This window comes from Leiobunum rupestre, chromosome 1 (assembly GCF_980474605.1).
Source record: "Leiobunum rupestre chromosome 1, qqLeiRupe1.1.hap1, whole genome shotgun sequence".
Taxonomy (NCBI): Eukaryota; Metazoa; Arthropoda; class Arachnida; order Opiliones; family Sclerosomatidae; genus Leiobunum; species Leiobunum rupestre.
In genome coordinates, this window is record NC_143384.1 from 63817166 (window position 1) to 63843709 (window position 26544).

The 26544-nt window shown below is 38.6% G+C and overlaps 18 non-coding genes across 18 annotated transcripts; all 18 read left to right on the forward strand.

The window, feature by feature from the left end:
- Nucleotides 1-9942: 9942 nt before the first annotated feature.
- On the forward strand, nt 9943-10015 carry TRNAK-CUU (transfer RNA lysine (anticodon CUU)). Its single transcript has one exon. It is a non-coding gene; the product is annotated as a tRNA-Lys (tRNA).
- Nucleotides 10016-10892: 877 nt separating this feature from the next.
- Nucleotides 10893-10967, forward strand: TRNAK-CUU (transfer RNA lysine (anticodon CUU)). Its single transcript has one exon. It is a non-coding gene; the product is annotated as a tRNA-Lys (tRNA).
- An 873-nt stretch (nt 10968-11840) lies between these two features.
- Nucleotides 11841-11913, forward strand: TRNAK-CUU (transfer RNA lysine (anticodon CUU)). Its single transcript has one exon. It is a non-coding gene; the product is annotated as a tRNA-Lys (tRNA).
- An 875-nt stretch (nt 11914-12788) lies between these two features.
- TRNAK-CUU (transfer RNA lysine (anticodon CUU)) lies at nt 12789-12861 on the forward strand. Its single transcript has one exon. It is a non-coding gene; the product is annotated as a tRNA-Lys (tRNA).
- Nucleotides 12862-13736: 875 nt separating this feature from the next.
- Nucleotides 13737-13809, forward strand: TRNAK-CUU (transfer RNA lysine (anticodon CUU)). Its single transcript has one exon. It is a non-coding gene; the product is annotated as a tRNA-Lys (tRNA).
- An 875-nt stretch (nt 13810-14684) lies between these two features.
- Nucleotides 14685-14757, forward strand: TRNAK-CUU (transfer RNA lysine (anticodon CUU)). Its single transcript has one exon. It is a non-coding gene; the product is annotated as a tRNA-Lys (tRNA).
- Nucleotides 14758-15632: 875 nt separating this feature from the next.
- On the forward strand, nt 15633-15705 carry TRNAK-CUU (transfer RNA lysine (anticodon CUU)). The gene has a single exon. It is a non-coding gene; the product is annotated as a tRNA-Lys (tRNA).
- Nucleotides 15706-16580: 875 nt separating this feature from the next.
- On the forward strand, nt 16581-16653 carry TRNAK-CUU (transfer RNA lysine (anticodon CUU)). Its single transcript has one exon. It is a non-coding gene; the product is annotated as a tRNA-Lys (tRNA).
- Nucleotides 16654-17527: 874 nt separating this feature from the next.
- Nucleotides 17528-17600, forward strand: TRNAK-CUU (transfer RNA lysine (anticodon CUU)). Its single transcript has one exon. It is a non-coding gene; the product is annotated as a tRNA-Lys (tRNA).
- Nucleotides 17601-18475: 875 nt separating this feature from the next.
- TRNAK-CUU (transfer RNA lysine (anticodon CUU)) lies at nt 18476-18548 on the forward strand. Its single transcript has one exon. It is a non-coding gene; the product is annotated as a tRNA-Lys (tRNA).
- Nucleotides 18549-19422: 874 nt separating this feature from the next.
- TRNAK-CUU (transfer RNA lysine (anticodon CUU)) lies at nt 19423-19495 on the forward strand. Its single transcript has one exon. It is a non-coding gene; the product is annotated as a tRNA-Lys (tRNA).
- An 875-nt stretch (nt 19496-20370) lies between these two features.
- TRNAK-CUU (transfer RNA lysine (anticodon CUU)) lies at nt 20371-20443 on the forward strand. Its single transcript has one exon. It is a non-coding gene; the product is annotated as a tRNA-Lys (tRNA).
- Nucleotides 20444-21317: 874 nt separating this feature from the next.
- Nucleotides 21318-21390, forward strand: TRNAK-CUU (transfer RNA lysine (anticodon CUU)). Its single transcript has one exon. It is a non-coding gene; the product is annotated as a tRNA-Lys (tRNA).
- Nucleotides 21391-22265: 875 nt separating this feature from the next.
- On the forward strand, nt 22266-22338 carry TRNAK-CUU (transfer RNA lysine (anticodon CUU)). The gene has a single exon. It is a non-coding gene; the product is annotated as a tRNA-Lys (tRNA).
- An 875-nt stretch (nt 22339-23213) lies between these two features.
- TRNAK-CUU (transfer RNA lysine (anticodon CUU)) lies at nt 23214-23286 on the forward strand. The gene has a single exon. It is a non-coding gene; the product is annotated as a tRNA-Lys (tRNA).
- Nucleotides 23287-24160: 874 nt separating this feature from the next.
- TRNAK-CUU (transfer RNA lysine (anticodon CUU)) lies at nt 24161-24233 on the forward strand. Its single transcript has one exon. It is a non-coding gene; the product is annotated as a tRNA-Lys (tRNA).
- Nucleotides 24234-25108: 875 nt separating this feature from the next.
- Nucleotides 25109-25181, forward strand: TRNAK-CUU (transfer RNA lysine (anticodon CUU)). Its single transcript has one exon. It is a non-coding gene; the product is annotated as a tRNA-Lys (tRNA).
- An 874-nt stretch (nt 25182-26055) lies between these two features.
- Nucleotides 26056-26128, forward strand: TRNAK-CUU (transfer RNA lysine (anticodon CUU)). The gene has a single exon. It is a non-coding gene; the product is annotated as a tRNA-Lys (tRNA).
- Nucleotides 26129-26544: the final 416 nt, after the last annotated feature.

Consider the following 26544-nt stretch of genomic DNA (forward strand, 5'->3'; position numbering starts at 1 on the left):
AATTTAACTCAAACTTGTCCCGAAGATCAAAGAGTCTTGACTAATATTTTACCGGGAGAAACGTGCTACGGTTATCTCCCTAAATAAATAAATAAATAGAACTTACATTTCGTAACTTCAATCAGTTATGAATCATGTCTCGTAGAGTACGTATCGAGAGAGACGCTCTCCGATATCTCGGTCGTTGCAAACCCGTTCAAAGAAAAGCCATTTTAGCTAAAGCCGACAAATCCCTCATAGACGCTATCAGTGAATGTATTCATAACACTTTAATTGGTAACGTAAAACTATCAAATACCCAAAAAACCAGGTTATCTCGTCATAAAAATACCCTTCGAAAACTAGCTAGTAAGCGGGTAGCTTGGAAAAGTAAAAAGAAATTGTTAGTTCAGTCTGGGGGCGGATTTTTCTCGTTTCTTCTACCCGTCGTTTCAACCCTTCTTGGTTCTATATTCGGTAGTAAACAATGAAACACGCCAGAAAAATGATTCTCGTCCCTAGCGGCGTTTTAAAGCCAGACCCGTTCCCGCACCCCCTCGCTCTGACAGTCTCTGAATTAGACGTTAAGATGGACCAAATATTAAATATGAAAGATTTAGACGACGCCTCGAAATGGATTTTATACGAACAAGCTTTAATGACACACGGAAATCTACGTAAGCAAGCCTCGGCTCCTAAAGAAATCGAAATTGCCCCCGCATTCGACTCGCTAAGTAGGGACTGGATAGACGATTTGCCTTTGATATATTACCAAAAAGCGCAAAGCATGGTGGATCAGTTGGAAACTGTACCCGAAAGAATACGGTGGGATGAAAACGGGGAGCTCGTAATAAACGGTCGACCTATTAAAGGTTCCAATATTAGCGAAATTACCAAAGCGTATTTAAATCCTAAAACCCACCCAAAACCTATCGGATATTTCGCGTTTATTTCCAATTTAACCCAATTTAACTCTTCACCTGCAATCCAAGGCTTTCCCTCCCCGCTAGCTCCGAGAACCCGACAACGACGTTCTCCCGTTAAGCGCGAGTATCCGGTTCCTCAAAGTGGGCGTGCGCGCAGGAGAGATAAGCCCCGTCCCCCTCGTAGCCTCGACCGAGATCACTCCTCGTCCGACTCTTCTCTTCACTCTTATAAACAAACAAGGAGTCGCGCGCAAAAGTCTAAAGTATGGGCGAAGCTATTTTAGAAAAAATATATTTTAACCCGAAGCATCCGGCTTCTTTCGGAGGCGCTGAAAGGTTATTCCAGTCCGTAAAGTCTCACGGCTTAAGTAGGGAAACTGTAGAAAAATGGTTAAGAGGAATCGACGCTTTTACGATGCATAGGCCGAAATATAAAAAGTTTCAACGAAATAAAATAGTAATTAGTAATATAAGGGAACAATACCAGGCTGATATTAACGATATGCGCTCGTTAGAGGCAGATAATGACGGATACAAATACATTTTAACAATTATAGACTGTTTTAGTAGAAAAGCGTGGGGGTTACCTCTTAAAACTAAATCGGGGAAAGAGGTTTTGAAAAATATAAAAATTGTTTTTAAAGACGGAATTCCGGATAAATTTCAATCGGACAAGGGCACGGAATTTAGGAATAAAGAAGTACAAGGATATTTCAAAAAGAATAAAGTTAAATTTTTTAGTACCGAAAATGACGAAATAAAAGCCTCTATCGTAGAAAGGTTTAATAGAACGTTAAAAACAAAAATGTATAGATATTTTACCCATCACTCCTCAAATAGATATTTGGAAGTCTTACAGGACTTGGTCGAAGCGTACAATTCCTCTTATCATAGCTCAATTAAAATGGCCCCTAATGACGTTTCGGAAAATAACGTATTACGTGTGTACAATAATATCTACTCTAAATATTATGCCGAGAAACTGAAAATGAAACCGCAATTCCAAGTAGGGGATTTGGTTAGAATAAATACAACTAAAATGATATTTCAAAAGGGTTTCGAAGCTAATTATACCGAAGAAATATTTAAAGTCGTAGCTATAGTTAAAAGACATCCTCCCGTTTATAAAATAAAAGACCTATCAGAAATCGATATAAAAGGGACGTTCTATTCGAGAGAGCTTCAAAAGGTCAGTGCGCCTCGTTCGTTCAAGTTAAACAAGATTTTACGTCAGAGAATTAAAAACGGAGTAAAACAATTGTACGTTAGTTGGCTAGGATATCCTCCATCGTTTAATAGTTGGGTTAATCAAGATGACGTCTGGGATTTACATAACTCTTCCTAGTAATACTAGAGATAAGAATAAGAATAATTCAGAAAATACTCTAGCCTCGTATTCTACAACGTTGGCCAAACCCATTAGTTTACGCGGAGATTGGGAAATTGCTCTGGTAGAAATTATTTATCCTTTATCTTTTTATAACGTAAGCGAGCCAATGGGATGTGGAATAGAAATTAAGGAATTACTATCGAAACCTCCAGCCCACATAGTAGATTACAAATATACCTACGACTTCCGCGAGATACCTCAGGGCTACTACAAAAATCCTCATGAACTTTTGGCAGTACTTAATGAAAGTATTAAAAGTTTGAACCTTGATTTAAAGGAAAGCGCTAATTCAGAGTTCGATAATGATTCATTAGGAAAATTTGAATATAGTTTAGAAAGTGGACACGTACAATACACTTCCTATAGTAAACATTATTATCAACTCGAGTTATCGCCAAAGTTAAGGAAAATTTTAGGATTTAGAGATAATGTTACTGATATTTCACCTAAGGTAGCATTCAGATCAGATTCCCCTATGCAATTAAACTTATTCATCCCCGATCTTATGTTCGTGTATTCCGATTTGGTAGGAAATGAAATGGTTGGGGATACATTAGCCCCCCTTTTGCGAACAATTGTTGTAGACCAAAACGCCCCCAATGGATCAACCGTTTCAAAAACTTTCGATTCTCCGCATTACCTTAAACTGAGTAGAAATTATTTTGACTGTATCGACATTAATATAAGAACTAGTTTAGGTGAATTCGTGCCATTTCAGTTTGGTTCAGTCACGTGTAAAGTACATTTACGACGAGCTCAGTAAAAAAAAAAGAATGGCTTATCAGTACGTTGATAGAAATTGTCCCTACATGCAATATTATTTAAATCAGGCGGGGGGAGGAGTAGATTTACCTTATTTCTCTGGGTTTGCGGGACAAAAAGGACACGGAATTGGTAGCTTTTTTTCTGGGCTAGCTAGGTTTGTATTCCCATTCCTAAAACAGTCTGCCAAATACGTGGGAAAAAGGGCTCTTTCTACAGGAAAGAAAGTACTCGGAGACGTCTTGCAAGGTCAGGACTTAAAAACGTCAGCCAATAAACGAATGACAGAAACTGTGGACGAAATGGCAGCGCAAGAAGGTTCGGGTCGTCGCAAGAGAAGAAAAACTACTAAGAAACCATTGAAGAAGAAAAAGAGTTCAGTTAAACGCCGCAAGTTCACGCGTACGGTTCGCGATATTTTTGCTCTCTAAAAAAATGGAAGTACTTAAAAGCGAATTAAATATTTTCAACGAACTACCAACTCAACTCAGCGTTGAAAAAGGTCAAACGGTATGGTGTAAGCCAATTTCATCTATCGACAGCAGTTCTATCATCGAATTCGTGGTACCGGGTACGGGAGACTCTTACACAGATTTGGCAATGACAATGATATATTGTAAAGTAAAAATCGTCAAAACCAACGGTGACAACTTGGATGCCGGGTCTAACGTTTCGCTCGTGAACAATTCTCTGCATTCGCTATTCAAACAATGCGAAGTGAAACTCAATGATACGACGGTTTCACCATCGGCCTCAAATTACCCCTATAGGGCCTATATCGAAACCTTGCTCAACTTTGGGTACGATGCAAAAAACACTCACCTTGCGACATCTGGATGGTACGATGACACGGCTGGAAGTATGGATCTGATAACAAACGCCGGATTCATAAAACGTCAGGTTCTAGCTGCTGAATCAAAAGAAATTGAACTTTACGGGAACATTTTTTGTGACATTTTTAATTTCAACAAATATTTAATTAATGGCGTACAACTTAAGGTTTCACTCACTAGAAATAGCGATAATTTTACCCTTTTTAGCGACACTGTCGACGCGTATAAAGTCGAATTTATAGACGCTGCTCTAATTGTACGTAAAGTTAAAATTATGCCTAAAATTTTATTAGCCCATCAGCAAGGATTATTACGTAGCAATGCCAAATATCCCTTTACTCGTACTGAAATTAAAGTTAAAACATTAGCTAGTTCTATTCAGAACGATAGTTTTGACAATATATTCTTAGGTCCGATGCCCAACAGAGTCATTATTGGTTTAGCCACCAACAAAGCGTATAAGGGCTCCGTTAAGTCTAATCCTTATAATTTTGAAAATTTCGACCTAAATTATCTGGCTCTATACGTTGATAACGAACAAATCCCTTCGAAAGCGTTGACCCCTAATTTTAATAGTAAACAATTTACGCTGGCCTATCATTCGCTATTCTCGGGATCTGGGATACTCTACCAAGACGGGGGAAATCACATTGCGTTGGCTCACTTTCCTCTAGGCTTTGCCCTATATGCTTTTGATTTAACCCCCGACAATTCGGCCAGTGACGTCACGTTTTGGAACCCCGTAAAGAGAGGGCAACTACGTTTAGATTTAGGATTTGGTACCCCTTTAAAAGATTCTACGGTCGTTATCGTGTACGCTGAATTTCAATCTTGTTTACAGATAGATAAAAATAGGAACATTATTCGAGACTATTAAAATGACTACGACAAACGTGGACTTATCTCAGGCACTGTATAAAACACCGAACTTTTTAGGCGTGTTTTCTTCAGATAATTTAAAACCCATGGTGAAATATCCGCAATCGCTTATCATTAATTTTGATAAAAGGGGCGAAACAGGTTCTCATTGGATTTGCGTCTACGTCGATGGCCGAAAACGGGGATTCTATTTTGATTCAATGGGGCTTCCCCCATTTTTACCCACAATCAGAAAATATTTAAATTCAATGTGTAAGACGTGGACATTTAGCAAAAGACGATTGCAAGGACTAACTAGTAACGTTTGCGGCGAATATTGCGTAATGTATATTTTGCATAGAACTAAAGGACAGAGTACAAAAACGTACTACCAAAAGTTTTCCAAAAATTGGGAAAAAAACGACAGCAAGATATTTTTATCTTTCGCAAATCATGCTAGAAAAATCATCACATCGAATTTAGCGAATCCATTAGCTAGAGAGAGAGGTATGGTGACTGACTGGAAAAAATCCGGTTCCAGAGGATAAAACAATATATTCCCACGCTATCTGGTATCTTTTAGAGATATGACCCGACCTCTCTCGAAAACATGCGCGCGCTTCTATGGGCGCCAAACCATTTACTTTCGAATAAAATAAACCATCCAAAAACAAAAAAATTAAAATAGAATCAGAAAGTATTGGTAAACTAGTTAGGACAACGTGGGTGGTTTACGCAATCTAGCATGAAAACAAAACATTGGTAGAAATATATTATTGCATTATTCCTGTACGTTCTATTTAAAGTACTTTCTAAAAGTCATTGAAATCTGTTACCGTCTTGAACCATTGAAATATGTTTTCTACCCGTCATTAACAAAATATCTTTAGTACACGCAAAATAAGATTGGTGAAAAAAACATTGCCTTAGATAATTTAACAGGGATTTAGTTAGCTTTGGGTCTTGTAATGATAAAAAAAAAGATTGAAATTTGACTCTGCCATTTTATTTAATAATATAAACTCATGTACGCGAAAAAAAACAATTGTAAACAATTTTTCCTATGTAACTTTTTTCACTCTTAATAAATACTTTAAAAAACGTAACAAAAAAAAGACTCTTTATTGAAAATCGCTTACCCTTTTTTTTCCAGAATTTCGTTAAGTCAACCAGTCCAATGCAAGAACGTACTACAATGCGGACTCTTATCTGTAAATTTGTTAGACTTTGCACGAACCTAAACCATCTTCTCGTGACGTACGCTAAGAGGAAGATGGTGGAAATTCCCAGTCTCACGAAATTAATTATCTACGAACACTATTTAACCAATGGAAAAATTTACAGACTTTACCCACTTATTTACACACTGAATAGATTCCACACTCAATCACTAACTTAGATTTCATCACGGAAAAGAAGGAGATAGGATATAGGGGCTAGGAATTGGTGGGGATGGAAAATGGTATAAAAAGGGAGTAAATCAATTAGAACAAATTATTCCAACCTTTTTCTTTGCTTGGAGCAAAAACTAAATTGAAATCAAAAATGAGGTAAATATTATTTTAAGATTTAAATAACTTTTAGAACAAAAATTTTAGATTTTAATTTTCTTCATGTAGAATTGAAGAATTGAAGGGAATTGTATTGCAAAGCGCGAGCGATGATACAATTAAATTTGAGATTAGAATAAGGTAATAAATTAAATTTCACGAATTATTTATACTGTACTAAAGTTAAAATTTTATGTATTGTTCTGTTAGCTTTGAGGTTGGAGAGCCCAGGAAGCTTCTTCAAGTCTGGGAACATCAATTATATTGGGACGATGAGGGCGAAATACATTCCAGTAGGATACTACTCATCGTCCCAATTATTTTATAATAAAAAAATTAACATTTATCACGATTCTTTTATTTTCCTATCCAACAATAATCATTTCAGTATATATCAAACATTACAATAACAAGGATTATATGCAATTGCAATTGCTAAAATAGTGTATTCTACCGAGTTAATAGTCTCTAAGATTTCCTCCTGGGGGGTTCCCCCCGAAACAGGATTAATTTTTATCAAAGTTGTATCAGAAGTAAATTAGTGCGAAGTAAGCGCAATGTATTTTCAGCTATTCTAATTTGCCTAATTTAACACGTGACGAATTTTTTTCGCTAACCGATGAGCAGTAACCTCTATTTTTGGTTACATTTTACATTCTCCCGTGACGTCAATTGGTTTCAGCCAATGAGAAATCAGGATTTACTTGAAGTTTCGAGTGTTATTTGATCTCTAGATATACGACTCAGCGTTCTTTTAGTTCCTGGACCTCATCGAGAAGAGACACGTAGATTTTCGCGCTCCGTACCCCGCCTTCTCGACTCTATTTACAGGCAAAGGCTTAAGGATTTCCGTAAAAGTAAGTGACTTTATTATTTTACTGTAGAGGGAAATTAGGCCTTGTTTAAATTGAAGTAAATAGACTTAGATTCTAGTCAAATAGTCTTAGAGTCTAACCAAAATAAATAGAAAAAACATTTATTGAAATTTAGGCTTAACCAATTAGGCTTAAGAATGTTGACAATAGCTTATAGAAACTATCAGTTTACAGTATGGACATCGAAGCGTATCGACTTGAAACTTTTCGTCACTGGAGAAACCCCCACGTTACTAAGGAACAACTAGCGAAGGCTGGATTCTACTATATTCAGCGGGGCGATGAAGTACGATGTTACAAGTGCCATGGCGTATTAGAAGGATGGGAATCAGGAGACGTACCAGAATGGGAACATGCTAGATTCTTTCCACACTGTCCGTCGAGGGATAATTCACCATCGGAAAAAAAGTACCTTTCGCAAGAATGGGAGATCCCGGCACCACCAAGGGCAGCGGCACTGGAGGATGACGATTTCATATCTATTCCGGTCAGACGTGGTGAGGTAGAACTTTTATTAAAATTATTTATACAATCCGCACTTGCAGAAGGTAGTTCGTTTCAGCCCATTAAATGAAATTGTACATATTCCTTACGAAGATCGAGTTAATTTTTTTTATATTGATAAAATGCGATTTAAACGCGTTATTTATAATGTCGGTCTAATATTAGAACCTGTTTTACGCAATCATGTAATTAAAAGTAAAATAAAATTGGAAATTAATTAAATTGAAAATAACTTGTTATTATTGCCTAGAGATTAGAAATTAAGGAGTTCTGAAGCGATAAGCAAACGGGTAAAAATCTAATCTCCAGATATCTGCGCGAGGAAAACAAATTCTGGAGAATGGGGATGGGGGAAAGCAACTGGTGATTAGAAGGGGTGAACGCAATGGGGGAAAGGAGCTGGTGAACGAGAGATAAAGTATCCAGTGAATGGGGGGTGGGGGAAAGCAACCCGTGAACGGGAGAATCTGGTGAATAGAAATTCTGGTGATTAGAAATTCTGGTGATTGAGATGGGGGCGCGGGTGGGGGAGGAACGGGAGAGGCGCGGGTGAACGGCGGGAGCCAAGCTCTTTGTGTCTATCCGGTGAATGAGAATGAAATTCTCATTCACCGGATAGACACCCTTCTCTCTTTTAAATAAAAAATGTTGTATAAAAATCTTTTAATTTTTTTTTCTATTGCATAGAAACTGTTTTTCATGTTTTAAAAAAAATGAATAGAAACTGACTTTCTTGGGTGGTCTGATAATTAAAACCGCACTTAAAGGCCAACCAATGACGGTTTCCCACGGGAAATTTTGTGTGCTGCATTAAGACCTTAGCCAGTTCTTACGTCGTTATAAAACCTTGTTCAGTTTGGGCTCTCCGAGTGCCCCATACTGACGGCAAAATTCACGCGGTAGTTATATCTCCACAGCCCGATGATCGTCAGAGTCTCCACCCTCATAAAATCCTCTAATTTATGCTTCCAAGACGCTGGATAACTAATGGACGCCTCAATTCCTAGTCAGCGCCAGTTGCCAAGGTGGAAACTTTCAATCATAATGACGTTTCTTTTTTAACATATGAATAAAAAGGGCTTTTAATATATTAACAGAAGAAAATGAATAAAAAGAAATTATCCGCAATTTTCAAGAAGATGAGCGCTGGAAGAGCCAGGATAGCTTAGTCGGTAAAGCTTGAGGGTTTTAACCTAAAGAGCCTCTGTTGAAGCCACAGTTGAAGAGGGAAGCCTGTTTGAAGAAAACTAAAATTTTTAAATTTCGTTGTCGGTTTTATTGAATGTTGTGACGTTACGATTTTGCCCGCTGAGGGTCGCCCGTGTAGCTCAGTCGGTAGAGCGTTAGGCTCTTAACCTAACGGTCCTGGGTTGGAGCCTCAGTTCGGTTGCTTAACCTTTTGCGGGAAGTTAAGAAACGTTCGACGGATGTGGTTTGCGATAAATTCGTGACCTTGAAAAAAAGCGGAAGTTATTTATTTCCAAATCCAAATATTGAACTACTTACGTCTGTTCGCCAGGCGTTGTTTAAAATGACTTATAGTCAGAGTCCTTTTCGTTGTTACTCGTAGCCCATACTGGAATTTAAATAAAAAATGTTGTATAAAAATCTTTTAATTTTTTTTCTATTGCATAGAAACTGTTTTTCATGTTTTAAAAAAAATGAATAGAAACTGACTTTCTTGGGTGGTCTGATAATTAAAACCGCACTTAAAGGCCAACCAATGACGGTTTCCCACGGGAAATTTTGTGTGCTGCATTAAGACCTTAGCCAGTTCTTACGTCGTTATAAAACCTTGTTCAGTTTGGGCTCTCCGAGTGCCCCATACTGACGGCAAAATTCACGCGGTAGTTATATCTCCACAGCCCGATGATCGTCAGAGTCTCCACCCTCATAAAATCCTCTAATTTATGCTTCCAAGACGCTGGATAACTAATGGACGCCTCAATTCCTAGTCAGCGCCAGTTGCCAAGGTGGAAACTTTCAATCATAATGACGTTTCTTTTTTAACATATGAATAAAAAGGGCTTTTAATATATTAACAGAAGAAAATGAATAAAAAAAAATTATCCGCAATTTTCAAGAAGATGAGCGCTGGAAGAGCCAGGATAGATTAGTCGGTAAAGCTTAAGGGTTTTAACCTAAAGAGCCTCTGTTGAAGCCACAGTTTAAGAGGGAAGCCTGTTTGAAGAAAACTAAAATTTTTAAATTTCGTTGTCGGTTTTATTGAATGTTGTGACGTTACGATTTTGCCCGCTGAGGGTCGCCCATGTAGCTCAGTCGGTAGAGCGTTAGGCTCTTAACCTAACGGTCCTGGGTTCGAGCCCCAGTTCGGGTGCTTAACCTTTTGCGGGAAGTTAAGAAACGTTCGACGGATGTGGTTTGCGATAAATTCGTGACCTTGAAAAAAAGCGGAAGTTATTTATTTCCAAATCCAAATATTGAACTACTTACGTCTGTTCGTCAGGCGTTGTTTTAAATGACTTATAGTCAGAGTCCTTTTCGTTGTTACTCGTAGCCCATACTGGAATTTAAATAAAAAATGTTGTATAAAAATCTTTTAATTTTTTTTCTATTGCATAGAAACTGTTTTTCATGTTTTAAAAAAAATGAATAGAAACTGACTTTCTTGGGTGGTCTGATAATTAAAACCGCACTTAAAAGACAACCAATGACGGTTTCCCACGGGAAATTTTTTGTGTGCTGCATTAAGACCTTAGCCAGTTCTTACGTCGTTATAAAACCTTGTTCAGTTTGGGCTCTCCGAGTGCCCCATACTGACGGCAAAATTCACGCGGTAGTTATATCTCCACAGCCCGATGATCGTCAGAGTCTCCACCCTCATAAAATCCTCTAATTTATGCTTCCAAGACGCTGGATAACTAATGGACGCCTCAATTCCTAGTCAGCGCCAGTTGCCAAGGTGGAAACTTTCAATCATAATGACGTTTCTTTTTTAACATATGAATAAAAAGGGCTTTTAATATATTAACAGAAGAAAATGAATAAAAAGAAATTATCCGCAATTTTCAAGAAGATGAGCGCTGGAAGAGCCAGGATAGCTTAGTCGGTAAAGCTTGAGGGTTTTAACCTAAAGAGCCTCTGTTGAAGCCACAGTTGAAGAGGGAAGCCTGTTTGAAGAAAACTAAAATTTTTAAATTTCGTTGTCGGTTTTATTGAATGTTGTGACGTTACGATTTTGCCCGCTGAGGGTCGCCCGTGTAGCTCAGTCGGTAGAGCGTTAGGCTCTTAACCTAACGGTCCTGGGTTGGAGCCTCAGTTCGGTTGCTTAACCTTTTGCGGGAAGTTAAGAAACGTTCGACGGATGTGGTTTGCGATAAATTCGTGACCTTGAAAAAAAGCGGAAGTTATTTATTTCCAAATCCAAATATTGAACTACTTACGTCTGTTCGCCAGGCGTTGTTTAAAATGACTTATAGTCAGAGTCCTTTTCGTTGTTACTCGTAGCCCATACTGGAATTTAAATAAAAAATGTTGTATAAAAATCTTTTAATTTTTTTTGTATTGCATAGAAACTGTTTTTCATGTTTTAAAAAAAATGAATAGAAACTGACTTTCTTGGGTGGTCTGATAATTAAAACCGCACTTAAAGGCCAACCAATGACGGTTTCCCACGGGAAATTTTGTGTGCTGCATTAAGACCTTAGCCAGTTCTTACGTCGTTATAAAACCTTGTTCAGTTTGGGCTCTCCGAGTGCCCCATACTGACGGCAAAATTCACGCGGTAGTTATATCTCCACAGCCCGATGATCGTCAGAGTCTCCACCCTCATAAAATCCTCTAATTTATGCTTCCAAGACGCTGGATAACTAATGGACGATTCAATTCCTAGTCAGCGCCAGTTGCCAAGGTGGAAACTTTCAATCATAATGACGTTTCTTTTTTAACATATGAATAAAAAGGGCTTTTAATATATTAACAGAAGAAAATGAATAAAAAAAAATTATCCGCAATTTTCAAGAAGATGAGCGCTGGAAGAGCCAGGATAGATTAGTCGGTAAAGCTTAAGGGTTTTAACCTAAAGAGCCTCTGTTGAAGCCACAGTTTAAGAGGGAAGCCTGTTTGAAGAAAACTAAAATTTTTAAATTTCGTTGTCGGTTTTATTGAATGTTGTGACGTTACGATTTTGCCCGCTGAGGGTCGCCCATGTAGCTCAGTCGGTAGAGCGTTAGGCTCTTAACCTAACGGTCCTGGGTTCGAGCCCCAGTTCGGGTGCTTAACCTTTTGCGGGAAGTTAAGAAACGTTCGACGGATGTGGTTTGCGATAAATTCGTGACCTTGAAAAAAAGCGGAAGTTATTTATTTCCAAATCCAAATATTGAACTACTTACGTCTGTTCGTCAGGCGTTGTTTTAAATGACTTATAGTCAGAGTCCTTTTCGTTGTTACTCGTAGCCCATACTGGAATTTAAATAAAAAATGTTGTATAAAAATCTTTTAATTTTTTTTCTATTGCATAGAAACTGTTTTTCATGTTTTAAAAAAAATGAATAGAAACTGACTTTCTTGGGTGGTCTGATAATTAAAACCGCACTTAAAGGCCAACCAATGACGGTTTCCCACGGGAAATTTTGTGTGCTGCATTAAGACCTTAGCCAGTTCTTACGTCGTTATAAAACCTTGTTCAGTTTGGGCTCTCCGAGTGCCCCATACTGACGGCAAAATTCACGCGGTAGTTATATCTCCACAGCCCGATGATCGTCAGAGTCTCCACCCTCATAAAATCCTCTAATTTATGCTTCCAAGACGCTGGATAACTAATGGACGCCTCAATTCCTAGTCAGCGCCAGTTGCCAAGGTGGAAACTTTCAATCATAATGACGTTTCTTTTTTAACATATGAATAAAAAGGGCTTTTAATATATTAACAGAAGAAAATGAATAAAAAGAAATTATCCGCAATTTTCAAGAAGATGAGCGCTGGAAGAGCCAGGATAGCTTAGTCGGTAAAGCTTGAGGGTTTTAACCTAAAGAGCCTCTGTTGAAGCCACAGTTTAAGAGGGAAGCCTGTTTGAAGAAAACTAAAAATTTTAAATTTCGTTGTCGGTTTTATTGAATGTTGTGACGTTACGATTTTGCCCGCTGAGGGTCGCCCGTGTAGCTCAGTCGGTAGAGCGTTAGGCTCTTAACCTAACGGTCCTGGGTTGGAGCCTCAGTTCGGGTGCTTAACCTTTTGCGGGAAGTTAAGAAACGTTCGACGGATGTGGTTTGCGATAAATTCGTGACCTTGAAAAAAAGCGGAAGTTATTTATTTCCAAATCCAAATATTGAACTACTTACGTCTGTTCGTCAGGCGTTGTTTTAAATGACTTATAGTCAGAGTCCTTTTCGTTGTTACTCGTTGCCCATACTGGAATTTAAATAAAAAATGTTGTATAAAAATCTTTTAATTTTTTTTCTATTGCATAGAAACTGTTTTTCATGTTTTAAAAAAAATGAATAGAAACTGACTTTCTTGGGTGGTCTGATAATTAAAACCGCACTTAAAGGCCAACCAATGACGGTTTCCCACGGGAAATTTTGTGTGCTGCATTAAGACCTTAGCCAGTTCTTACGTCGTTATAAAACCTTGTTCAGTTTGGGCTCTCCGAGTGCCCCATACTGACGGCAAAATTCACGCGGTAGTTATATCTCCACAGCCCGATGATCGTCAGAGTCTCCACCCTCATAAAATCCTCTAATTTATGCTTCCAAGACGCTGGATAACTAATGGACGCCTCAATTCCTAGTCAGCGCCAGTTGCCAAGGTGGAAACTTTCAATCATAATGACGTTTCTTTTTTAACATATGAATAAAAAGGGCTTTTAATATATTAACAGAAGAAAATGAATAAAAAGAAATTATCCGCAATTTTCAAGAAGATGAGCGCTGGAAGAGCCAGGATAGCTTAGTCGGAAAAGCTTGAGGGTTTTAACCTAAAGAGCCTCTGTTGAAGCCACAGTTTAAGAGGGAAGCCTGTTTGAAGAAAACTAAAAATTTTAAATTTCGTTCTCGGTTTTATTGAATGTTGTGACGTTACGATTTTGCCCGCTGAGGGTCGCCCGTGTAGCTCAGTCGGTAGAGCGTTAGGCTCTTAACCTAACGGTCCTGGGTTGGAGCCTCAGTTCGGGTGCTTAACCTTTTGCGGGAAGTTAAGAAACGTTCGACGGATGTGGTTTTCGATAAATTCGTGACCTTGAAAAAAAGCGGAAGTTATTTATTTCCAAATCCAAATATTGAACTACTTACGTCTGTTCGTCAGGCGTTGTTTTAAATGACTTATAGTCAGAGTCCTTTTCGTTGTAACTCGTTGCCCATACTGGAATTTAAATAAAAAATGTTGTATAAAAATCTTTTAATTTTTTTTCTATTGCATAGAAACTGTTTTTCATGTTTTAAAAAAAATGAATAGAAACTGACTTTCTTGGGTGGTCTGATAATTAAAACCGCACTTAAAGGCCAACCAATGACGGTTTCCCACGGGAAATTTTGTGTGCTGCATTAAGACCTTAGCCAGTTCTTACGTCGTTATAAAACCTTGTTCAGTTTGGGCTCTCCGAGTGCCCCATACTGACGGCAAAATTCACGCGGTAGTTATATCTCCACAGCCCGATGATCGTCAGAGTCTCCACCCTCATAAAATCCTCTAATTTATGCTTCCAAGACGCTGGATAACTAATGGACGCCTCAATTCCTAGTCAGCGCCAGTTGCCAAGGTGGAAACTTTCAATCATAATGACGTTTCTTTTTTAACATATGAATAAAAAGGGCTTTTAATATATTAACAGAAGAAAATGAATAAAAAGAAATTATCCGCAATTTTCAAGAAGATGAGCGCTGGAAGAGCCAGGATAGCTTAGTCGGAAAAGCTTGAGGGTTTTAACCTAAAGAGCCTCTGTTGAAGCCACAGTTTAAGAGGGAAGCCTGTTTGAAGAAAACTAAAAATTTTAAATTTCGTTCTCGGTTTTATTGAATGTTGTGACGTTACGATTTTGCCCGCTGAGGGTCGCCCGTGTAGCTCAGTCGGTAGAGCGTTAGGCTCTTAACCTAACGGTCCTGGGTTGGAGCCTCAGTTCGGGTGCTTAACCTTTTGCGGGAAGTTAAGAAACGTTCGACGGATGTGGTTTTCGATAAATTCGTGACCTTGAAAAAAAGCGGAAGTTATTTATTTCCAAATCCAAATATTGAACTACTTACGTCTGTTCGTCAGGCGTTGTTTTAAATGACTTATAGTCAGAGTCCTTTTCGTTGTTACTCGTTGCCCATACTGGAATTTAAATAAAAAATGTTGTATAAAAATCTTTTAATTTTTTTTCTATTGCATAGAAACTGTTTTTCATGTTTTCAAAAAAATGAATCGAAACTGACTTTCTTGGGTGGTCTAATAATTAAAACCGCGCTTAAAGGCCAACCAATGACGGTTTCCCACGGGAAATTTTGTGTGCTGCATTAAGACCTTAGCCAGTTCTTACGTCGTTATAAAACCTTGTTCAGTTTGGGCTCTCCGAGTGCCCCATACTGACGGCAAAATTCACGCGGTAGTTATATCTCCACAGCCCGATGATCGTCAGAGTCTCCACCCTCATAAAATCCTCTAATTTATGCTTCCAAGACGCTGGATAACTAATGGACGCCTCAATTCCTAGTCAGCGCCAGTTGCCAAGGTGGAAACTTTCAATCATAATGACGTTTCTTTTTTAACATATGAATAAAAAGGGCTTTTAATATATTAACAGAAGAAAATGAATAAAAAGAAATTATCCGCAATTTTCAAGAAGATGAGCGCTGGAAGAGCCAGGATAGCTTAGTCGGTAAAGCTTGAGGGTTTTAACCTAAAGAGCCTCTGTTGAAGCCACAGTTTAAGAGGGAAGCCTGTTTGAAGAAAACTAAAAATTTTAAATTTCGTTCTCGGTTTTATTGAATGTTGTGACGTTACGATTTTGCCCGCTGAGGGTCGCCCGTGTAGCTCAGTCGGTAGAGCGTTAGGCTCTTAACCTAACGGTCCTGGGTTGGAGCCTCAGTTCGGGTGCTTAACCTTTTGCGGGAAGTTAAGAAACGTTCGACGGATGTGGTTTGCGATAAATTCGTGACCTTGAAAAAAAGCGGAAGTTATTTATTTCCAAATCCAAATATTGAACTACTTACGTCTGTTCGTCAGGCGTTGTTTTAAATGACTTATAGTCAGAGTCCTTTTCGTTGTTACTCGTTGCCCATACTGGAATTTAAATAAAAAATGTTGTATAAAAATCTTTTAATTTTTTTTCTATTGCATAGAAACTGTTTTTCATGTTTTCAAAAAAATGAATCGAAACTGACTTTCTTGGGTGGTCTAATAATTAAAACCGCACTTAAAGGCCAACCAATGACGGTTTCCCACGGGAAATTTTGTGTGCTGCATTAAGACCTTAGCCAGTTCTTACGTCGTTATAAAACCTTGTTCAGTTTGAGCTCTCCGAGTGCCCCATACTGACGGCAAAATTCACGCGGTAGTTATATCTCCACAGCCCGATGATCGTCAGAGTCTCCACCCTCATAAAATCCTCTAATTTATGCTTCCAAGACGCTGGATAACTAATGGACGCCTCAATTCCTAGTCAGCGCCAGTTGCCAAGGTGGAAACTTTCAATCATAATGACGTTTCTTTTTTAACATATGAATAAAAAGGGCTTTTAATATATTAACAGAAGAAAATGAATAAAAAGAAATTATCCGCAATTTTCAAGAAGATGAGCGCTGGAAGAGCCAGGATAGCTTAGTCGGTAAAGCTTGAGGGTTTTAACCTAAAGAGCCTCTGTTGAAGCCACAGTTTAAGAGGGAAGCCTGTTTGAAGAAAACTAAAAATTTTAAATTTCGTTCTCGGTTTTATTGAATGTTGTGACGTTACGATTTTGCCCGCTGAGGGTCGCCCGTGTAGCTCAGTCGGTAGAGCGTTAGGCTCTTAACCTAACGGTCCTGGGTTGGAGCCTCAGTTCGGGTGCTTAACCTTTTGCGGGAAGTTAAGAAACGTTCGACGGATGTGGTTTGCGATAAATTCGTGACCTTGAAAAAAGCGGAAGTTATTTATTTCCAAATCCAAATATTGAACTACTTACATCTGTTCGTCAGGCGTTGTTTTAAATGACTTATAGTCAGAGTCCTTTTCGTTGTTACTCGTAGCCCATACTGGAATTTAAATAAAAAATGTTGTATAAAAATCTTTTAATTTTTTTTCTATTGCATAGAAACTGTTTTTCATGTTTTAAAAAAAATTAATAGAAACTGACTTTCTTGGGTGGTCTGATAATTAAAACCGCACTTAAAGGCCAACCAATGACGGTTTCCCACGGGAAATTTTGTGTGCTGCATTAAGACCTTAGCCAGTTCTTACGTCGTTATAAAACCTTGTTCAGTTTGGGCTCTCTGAGTGCCCCATACTGACGGCAAAATTCACGCGGTAGTTATATCTCCACAGCCCGATGATCGTCAGAGTCTCCACCCTCATAAAATCCTCTAATTTATGCTTCCAAGACGCTGGATAACTAATGGACACCTCAATTCCTAGTCAGCGCCAGTTGCCAAGGTGGAAACTTTCAATCATAATGACGTTTCTTTTTTAACATATGAATAAAAAGGGCTTTTAATATATTAACAGAAGAAAATGAATAAAAAGAAATTATCCGCAATTTTCAAGAAGATGAGCGCTGGAAGAGCCAGGATAGCTTAGTCGGTAAAGCTTGAGGGTTTTAACCTAAAGAGCCTCTGTTGAAGCCACAGTTTAAGAGGGAAGCCTGTTTGAAGAAAACTAAAAATTTTAAATTTCGTTCTCGGTTTTATTGAATGTTGTGACGTTACGATTTTGCCCGCTGAGGGTCGCCCGTGTAGCTCAGTCGGTAGAGCGTTAGGCTCTTAACCTAACGGTCCTGGGTTGGAGCCTCAGTTCGGGTGCTTAACCTTTTGCGGGAAGTTAAGAAACGTTCGACGGATGTGGTTTGCGATAAATTCGTGACCTTGAAAAAAAGCGGAAGTTATTTATTTCCAAATCCAAATATTGAACTACTTACGTCTGTTCGTCAGGCGTTGTTTTAAATGACTTATAGTCAGAGTCCTTTTCGTTGTTACTCGTTGCCCATACTGGAATTTAAATAAAAAATGTTGTATAAAAATCTTTTAATTTTTTTTCTATTGCATAGAAACTGTTTTTCATGTTTTAAAAAAAATGAATAGAAACTGACTTTCTTGGGTGGTCTGATAATTAAAACCGCACTTAAAGGCCAACCAATGACGGTTTCCCACGGGAAATTTTGTGTGCTGCATTAAGACCTTAGCCAGTTCTTACGTCGTTATAAAACCTTGTTCAGTTTGGGCTCTCCGAGTGCCCCATACTGACGGCAAAATTCACGCGGTAGTTATATCTCCACAGCCCGATGATCGTCAGAGTCTCCACCCTCATAAAATCCTCTAATTTATGCTTCCAAGACGCTGGATAACTAATGGACGCCTCAATTCCTAGTCAGCGCCAGTTGCCAAGGTGGAAACTTTCAATCATAATGACGTTTCTTTTTTAACATATGAATAAAAAGGGCTTTTAATATATTAACAGAAGAAAATGAATAAAAAGAAATTATCCGCAATTTTCAAGAAGATGAGCGCTGGAAGAGCCAGGATAGCTTAGTCGGTAAAGCTTGAGGGTTTTAACCTAAAGAGCCTCTGTTGAAGCCACAGTTTAAGAGGGAAGCCTGTTTGAAGAAAACTAAAAATTTTAAATTTCGTTCTCGGTTTTATTGAATGTTGTGACGTTACGATTTTGCCCGCTGAGGGTCGCCCGTGTAGCTCAGTCGGTAGAGCGTTAGGCTCTTAACCTAACGGTCCTGGGTTGGAGCCTCAGTTCGGGTGCTTAACCTTTTGCGGGAAGTTAAGAAACGTTCGACGGATGTGGTTTGCGATAAATTCGTGACCTTGAAAAAAGCGGAAGTTATTTATTTCCAAATCCAAATATTGAACTACTTACGTCTGTTCGTCAGGCGTTGTTTTAAATGACTTATAGTCAGAGTCCTTTTCGTTGTTACTCGTAGCCCATACTGGAATTTAAATAAAAAATGTTGTATAAAAATCTTTTAATTTTTTTTCTATTGCATAGAAACTGTTTTTCATGTTTTAAAAAAAATTAATAGAAACTGACTTTCTTGGGTGGTCTGATAATTAAAACCGCACTTAAAGGCCAACCAATGACGGTTTCCCACGGGAAATTTTGTGTGCTGCATTAAGACCTTAGCCAGTTCTTACGTCGTTATAAAACCTTGTTCAGTTTGGGCTCTCTGAGTGCCCCATACTGACGGCAAAATTCACGCGGTAGTTATATCTCCACAGCCCGATGATCGTCAGAGTCTCCACCCTCATAAAATCCTCTAATTTATGCTTCCAAGACGCTGGATAACTAATGGACGCCTCAATTCCTAGTCAGCGCCAGTTGCCAAGGTGGAAACTTTCAATCATAATGACGTTTCTTTTTTAACATATGAATAAAAAGGGCTTTTAATATATTAACAGAAGAAAATGAATAAAAAGAAATTATCCGCAATTTTCAAGAAGATGAGCGCTGGAAGAGCCAGGATAGCTTAGTCGGTAAAGCTTGAGGGTTTTAACCTAAAGAGCCTCTGTTGAAGCCACAGTTTAAGAGGGAAGCCTGTTTGAAGAAAACTAAAAATTTTAAATTTCGTTCTCGGTTTTATTGAATGTTGTGACGTTACGATTTTGCCCGCTGAGGGTCGCCCGTGTAGCTCAGTCGGTAGAGCGTTAGGCTCTTAACCTAACGGTCCTGGGTTGGAGCCTCAGTTCGGGTGCTTAACCTTTTGCGGGAAGTTAAAAAACGTTCGACGGATGTGGTTTGCGATAAATTCGTGACCTTGAAAAAAAGCGGAAGTTATTTATTTCCAAATCCAAATATTGAACTACTTACGTCTGTTCGTCAGGCGTTGTTTTAAATGACTTATAGTCAGAGTCCTTTTCGTTGTTACTCGTTGCCCATACTGGAATTTAAATAAAAAATGTTGTATAAAAATCTTTTAATTTTTTTTCTATTGCATAGAAACTGTTTTTCATGTTTTAAAAAAAATGAATAGAAACTGACTTTCTTGGGTGGTCTGATAATTAAAACCGCACTTAAAGGCCAACCAATGACGGTTTCCCACGGGAAATTTTGTGTGCTGCATTAAGACCTTAGCCAGTTCTTACGTCGTTATAAAACCTTGTTCAGTTTGGGCTCTCCGAGTGCCCCATACTGACGGCAAAATTCACGCGGTAGTTATATCTCCACAGCCCGATGATCGTCAGAGTCTCCACCCTCATAAAATCCTCTAATTTATGCTTCCAAGACGCTGGATAACTAATGGACGCCTCAATTCCTAGTCAGCGCCAGTTGCCAAGGTGGAAACTTTCAATCATAATGACGTTTCTTTTTTAACATATGAATAAAAAGGGCTTTTAATATATTAACAGAAGAAAATGAATAAAAAGAAATTATCCGCAATTTTCAAGAAGATGAGCGCTGGAAGAGCCAGGATAGCTTAGTCGGTAAAGCTTGAGGGTTTTAACCTAAAGAGCCTCTGTTGAAGCCACAGTTTAAGAGGGAAGCCTGTTTGAAGAAAACTAAAAATTTTAAATTTCGTTCTCGGTTTTATTGAATGTTGTGACGTTACGATTTTGCCCGCTGAGGGTCGCCCGTGTAGCTCAGTCGGTAGAGCGTTAGGCTCTTAACCTAACGGTCCTGGGTTGGAGCCTCAGTTCGGGTGCTTAACCTTTTGCGGGAAGTTAAGAAACGTTCGACGGATGTGGTTTGCGATAAATTCGTGACCTTGAAAAAAGCGGAAGTTATTTATTTCCAAATCCAAATATTGAACTACTTACGTCTGTTCGTCAGGCGTTGTTTTAAATGACTTATAGTCAGAGTCCTTTTCGTTGTTACTCGTAGCCCATACTGGAATTTAAATAAAAAATGTTGTATAAAAATCTTTTAATTTTTTTTCTATTGCATAGAAACTGTTTTTCATGTTTTAAAAAAAATTAATAGAAACTGACTTTCTTGGGTGGTCTGATAATTAAAACCGCACTTAAAGGCCAACCAATGACGGTTTCCCACGGGAAATTTTGTGTGCTGCATTAAGACCTTAGCCAGTTCTTACGTCGTTATAAAACCTTGTTCAGTTTGGGCTCTCTGAGTGCCCCATACTGACGGCAAAATTCACGCGGTAGTTATATCTCCACAGCCCGATGATCGTCAGAGTCTCCACCCTCATAAAATCCTCTAATTTATGCTTCCAAGACGCTGGATAACTAATGGACGCCTCAATTCCTAGTCAGCGCCAGTTGCCAAGGTGGAAACTTTCAATCATAATGACGTTTCTTTTTTAACATATGAATAAAAAGGGCTTTTAATATATTAACAGAAGAAAATGAATAAAAAGAAATTATCCGCAATTTTCAAGAAGATGAGCGCTGGAAGAGCCAGGATAGCTTAGTCGGTAAAGCTTGAGGGTTTTAACCTAAAGAGCCTCTGTTGAAGCCACAGTTTAAGAGGGAAGCCTGTTTGAAGAAAACTAAAAATTTTAAATTTCGTTCTCGGTTTTATTGAATGTTGTGACGTTACGATTTTGCCCGCTGAGGGTCGCCCGTGTAGCTCAGTCGGTAGAGCGTTAGGCTCTTAACCTAACGGTCCTGGGTTGGAGCCTCAGTTCGGGTGCTTAACCTTTTGCGGGAAGTTAAGAAACGTTCGACGGATGTGGTTTGCGATAAATTCGTGACCTTGAAAAAAAGCGGAAGTTATTTATTTCCAAATCCAAATATTGAACTACTTACGTCTGTTCGTCAGGCGTTGTTTTAAATGACTTATAGTCAGAGTCCTTTTCGTTGTTACTCGTTGCCCATACTGGAATTTAAATAAAAAATGTTGTATAAAAATCTTTTAATTTTTTTTCTATTGCATAGAAACTGTTTTTCATGTTTTCAAAAAAATGAATCGAAACTGACTTTCTTGGGTGGTCTAATAATTAAAACCGCACTTAAAGGCCAACCAATGACGGTTTCCCACGGGAAATTTTGTGTGCTGCATTAAGACCTTAGCCAGTTCTTACGTCGTTATAAAACCTTGTTCAGTTTGAGCTCTCCGAGTGCCCCATACTGACGGCAAAATTCACGCGGTAGTTATATCTCCACAGCCCGATGATCGTCAGAGTCTCCACCCTCATAAAATCCTCTAATTTATGCTTCCAAGACGCTGGATAACTAATGGACGCCTCAATTCCTAGTCAGCGCCAGTTGCCAAGGTGGAAACTTTCAATCATAATGACGTTTCTTTTTTAACATATGAATAAAAAGGGCTTTTAATATATTAACAGAAGAAAATGAATAAAAAGAAATTATCCGCAATTTTCAAGAAGATGAGCGCTGGAAGAGCCAGGATAGCTTAGTCGGTAAAGCTTGAGGGTTTTAACCTAAAGAGCCTCTGTTGAAGCCACAGTTTAAGAGGGAAGCCTGTTTGAAGAAAACTAAAAATTTTAAATTTCGTTCTCGGTTTTATTGAATGTTGTGACGTTACGATTTTGCCCGCTGAGGGTCGCCCGTGTAGCTCAGTCGGTAGAGCGTTAGGCTCTTAACCTAACGGTCCTGGGTTGGAGCCTCAGTTCGGGTGCTTAACCTTTTGCGGGAAGTTAAGAAACGTTCGACGGATGTGGTTTGCGATAAATTCGTGACCTTGAAAAAAAGCGGAAGTTATTTATTTCCAAATCCAAATATTGAACTACTTACGTCTGTTCGTCAGGCGTTGTTTTAAATGACTTATAGTCAGAGTCCTTTTCGTTGTTACTCGTTGCCCATACTGGAATTTAAATAAAAAATGTTGTATAAAAATCTTTTAATTTTTTTTCTATTGCATAGAAACTGTTTTTCATGTTTTCAAAAAAATGAATCGAAACTGACTTTCTTGGGTGGTCTAATAATTAAAACCGCACTTAAAGGCCAACCAATGACGGTTTCCCACGGGAAATTTTGTGTGCTGCATTAAGACCTTAGCCAGTTCTTACGTCGTTATAAAACCTTGTTCAGTTTGAGCTCTCCGAGTGCCCCATACTGACGGCAAAATTCACGCGGTAGTTATATCTCCACAGCCCGATGATCGTCAGAGTCTCCACCCTCATAAAATCCTCTAATTTATGCTTCCAAGACGCTGGATAACTAATGGACGCCTCAATTCCTAGTCAGCGCCAGTTGCCAAGGTGGAAACTTTCAATCATAATGACGTTTCTTTTTTAACATATGAATAAAAAGGGCTTTTAATATATTAACAGAAGAAAATGAATAAAAAGAAATTATCCGCAATTTTCAAGAAGATGAGCGCTGGAAGAGCCAGGATAGCTTAGTCGGTAAAGCTTGAGGGTTTTAACCTAAAGAGCCTCTGTTGAAGCCACAGTTTAAGAGGGAAGCCTGTTTGAAGAAAACTAAAAATTTTAAATTTCGTTCTCGGTTTTATTGAATGTTGTGACGTTACGATTTTGCCCGCTGAGGGTCGCCCGTGTAGCTCAGTCGGTAGAGCGTTAGGCTCTTAACCTAACGGTCCTGGGTTGGAGCCTCAGTTCGGGTGCTTAACCTTTTGCGGGAAGTTAAGAAATGTTCGACGGATGTGGTTTGCGATAAATTCGTGACCTTGAAAAAAGCGGAAGTTATTTATTTCCAAATCCAAATATTGAACTACTTACATCTGTTCGTCAGGCGTTGTTTTAAATGACTTATAGTCAGAGTCCTTTTCGTTGTTACTCGTAGCCCATACTGGAATTTAAATAAAAAATGTTGTATAAAAATCTTTTAATTTTTTTTCTATTGCATAGAAACTGTTTTTCATGTTTTAAAAAAAATTAATAGAAACTGACTTTCTTGGGTGGTCTGATAATTAAAACCGCACTTAAAGGCCAACCAATGACGGTTTCCCACGGGAAATTTTGTGTGCTGCATTAAGACCTTAGCCAGTTCTTACGTCGTTATAAAACCTTGTTCAGTTTGGGCTCTCTGAGTGCCCCATACTGACGGCAAAATTCACGCGGTAGTTATATCTCCACAGCCCGATGATCGTCAGAGTCTCCACCCTCATAAAATCCTCTAATTTATGCTTCCAAGACGCTGGATAACTAATGGACACCTCAATTCCTAGTCAGCGCCAGTTGCCAAGGTGGAAACTTTCAATCATAATGACGTTTCTTTTTTAACATATGAATAAAAAGGGCTTTTAATATATTAACAGAAGAAAATGAATAAAAAGAAATTATCCGCAATTTTCAAGAAGATGAGCGCTGGAAGAGCCAGGATAGCTTAGTCGGTAAAGCTTGAGGGTTTTAACCTAAAGAGCCTCTGTTGAAGCCACAGTTTAAGAGGGAAGCCTGTTTGAAGAAAACTAAAAATTTTAAATTTCGTTCTCGGTTTTATTGAATGTTGTGACGTTACGATTTTGCCCGCTGAGGGTCGCCCGTGTAGCTCAGTCGGTAGAGCGTTAGGCTCTTAACCTAACGGTCCTGGGTTGGAGCCTCAGTTCGGGTGCTTAACCTTTTGCGGGAAGTTAAGAAACGTTCGACGGATGTGGTTTGCGATAAATTCGTGACCTTGAAAAAAAGCGGAAGTTATTTATTTCCAAATCCAAATATTGAACTACTTACGTCTGTTCGTCAGGCGTTGTTTTAAATGACTTATAGTCAGAGTCCTTTTCGTTGTTACTCGTTGCCCATACTGGAATTTAAATAAAAAATGTTGTATAAAAATCTTTTAATTTTTTTTCTATTGCATAGAAACTGTTTTTCATGTTTTAAAAAAAATGAATAGAAACTGACTTTCTTGGGTGGTCTGATAATTAAAACCGCACTTAAAGGCCAACCAATGACGGTTTCCCACGGGAAATTTTGTGTGCTGCATTAAGACCTTAGCCAGTTCTTACGTCGTTATAAAACCTTGTTCAGTTTGGGCTCTCCGAGTGCCCCATACTGACGGCAAAATTCACGCGGTAGTTATATCTCCACAGCCCGATGATCGTCAGAGTCTCCACCCTCATAAAATCCTCTAATTTATGCTTCCAAGACGCTGGATAACTAATGGACGCCTCAATTCCTAGTCAGCGCCAGTTGCCAAGGTGGAAACTTTCAATCATAATGACGTTTCTTTTTTAACATATGAATAAAAAGGGCTTTTAATATATTAACAGAAGAAAATGAATAAAAAGAAATTATCCGCAATTTTCAAGAAGATGAGCGCTGGAAGAGCCAGGATAGCTTAGTCGGTAAAGCTTGAGGGTTTTAACCTAAAGAGCCTCTGTTGAAGCCACAGTTTAAGAGGGAAGCCTGTTTGAAGAAAACTAAAAATTTTAAATTTCGTTCTCGGTTTTATTGAATGTTGTGACGTTACGATTTTGCCCGCTGAGGGTCGCCCGTGTAGCTCAGTCGGTAGAGCGTTAGGCTCTTAACCTAACGGTCCTGGGTTGGAGCCTCAGTTCGGGTGCTTAACCTTTTGCGGGAAGTTAAGAAACGTTCGACGGATGTGGTTTGCGATAAATTCGTGACCTTGAAAAAAGCGGAAGTTATTTATTTCCAAATCCAAATATTGAACTACTTACATCTGTTCGTCAGGCGTTGTTTTAAATGACTTATAGTCAGAGTCCTTTTCGTTGTTACTCGTAGCCCATACTGGAATTTAAATAAAAAATGTTGTATAAAAATCTTTTAATTTTTTTTCTATTGCATAGAAACTGTTTTTCATGTTTTAAAAAAAATTAATAGAAACTGACTTTCTTGGGTGGTCTGATAATTAAAACCGCACTTAAAGGCCAACCAATGACGGTTTCCCACGGGAAATTTTGTGTGCTGCATTAAGACCTTAGCCAGTTCTTACGTCGTTATAAAACCTTGTTCAGTTTGGGCTCTCTGAGTGCCCCATACTGACGGCAAAATTCACGCGGTAGTTATATCTCCACAGCCCGATGATCGTCAGAGTCTCCACCCTCATAAAATCCTCTAATTTATGCTTCCAAGACGCTGGATAACTAATGGACGCCTCAATTCCTAGTCAGCGCCAGTTGCCAAGGTGGAAACTTTCAATCATAATGACGTTTCTTTTTTAACATATGAATAAAAAGGGCTTTTAATATATTAACAGAAGAAAATGAATAAAAAGAAATTATCCGCAATTTTCAAGAAGATGAGCGCTGGAAGAGCCAGGATAGCTTAGTCGGTAAAGCTTGAGGGTTTTAACCTAAAGAGCCTCTGTTGAAGCCACAGTTTAAGAGGGAAGCCTGTTTGAAGAAAACTAAAAATTTTAAATTTCGTTCTCGGTTTTATTGAATGTTGTGACGTTACGATTTTGCCCGCTGAGGGTCGCCCGTGTAGCTCAGTCGGTAGAGCGTTAGGCTCTTAACCTAACGGTCCTGGGTTGGAGCCTCAGTTCGGGTGCTTAACCTTTTGCGGGAAGTTAAAAAACGTTCGACGGATGTGGTTTGCGATAAATTCGTGACCTTGAAAAAAAGCGGAAGTTATTTATTTCCAAATCCAAATATTGAACTACTTACGTCTGTTCGTCAGGCGTTGTTTTAAATGACTTATAGTCAGAGTCCTTTTCGTTGTTACTCGTTGCCCATACTGGAATTTAAATAAAAAATGTTGTATAAAAATCTTTTAATTTTTTTTCTATTGCATAGAAACTGTTTTTCATGTTTTAAAAAAAATTAATAGAAACTGACTTTCTTGGGTGGTCTGATAATTAAAACCGCACTTAAAGGCCAACCAATGACGGTTTCCCACGGGAAATTTTGTGTGCTGCATTAAGACCTTAGCCAGTTCTTACGTCGTTATAAAACCTTGTTCAGTTT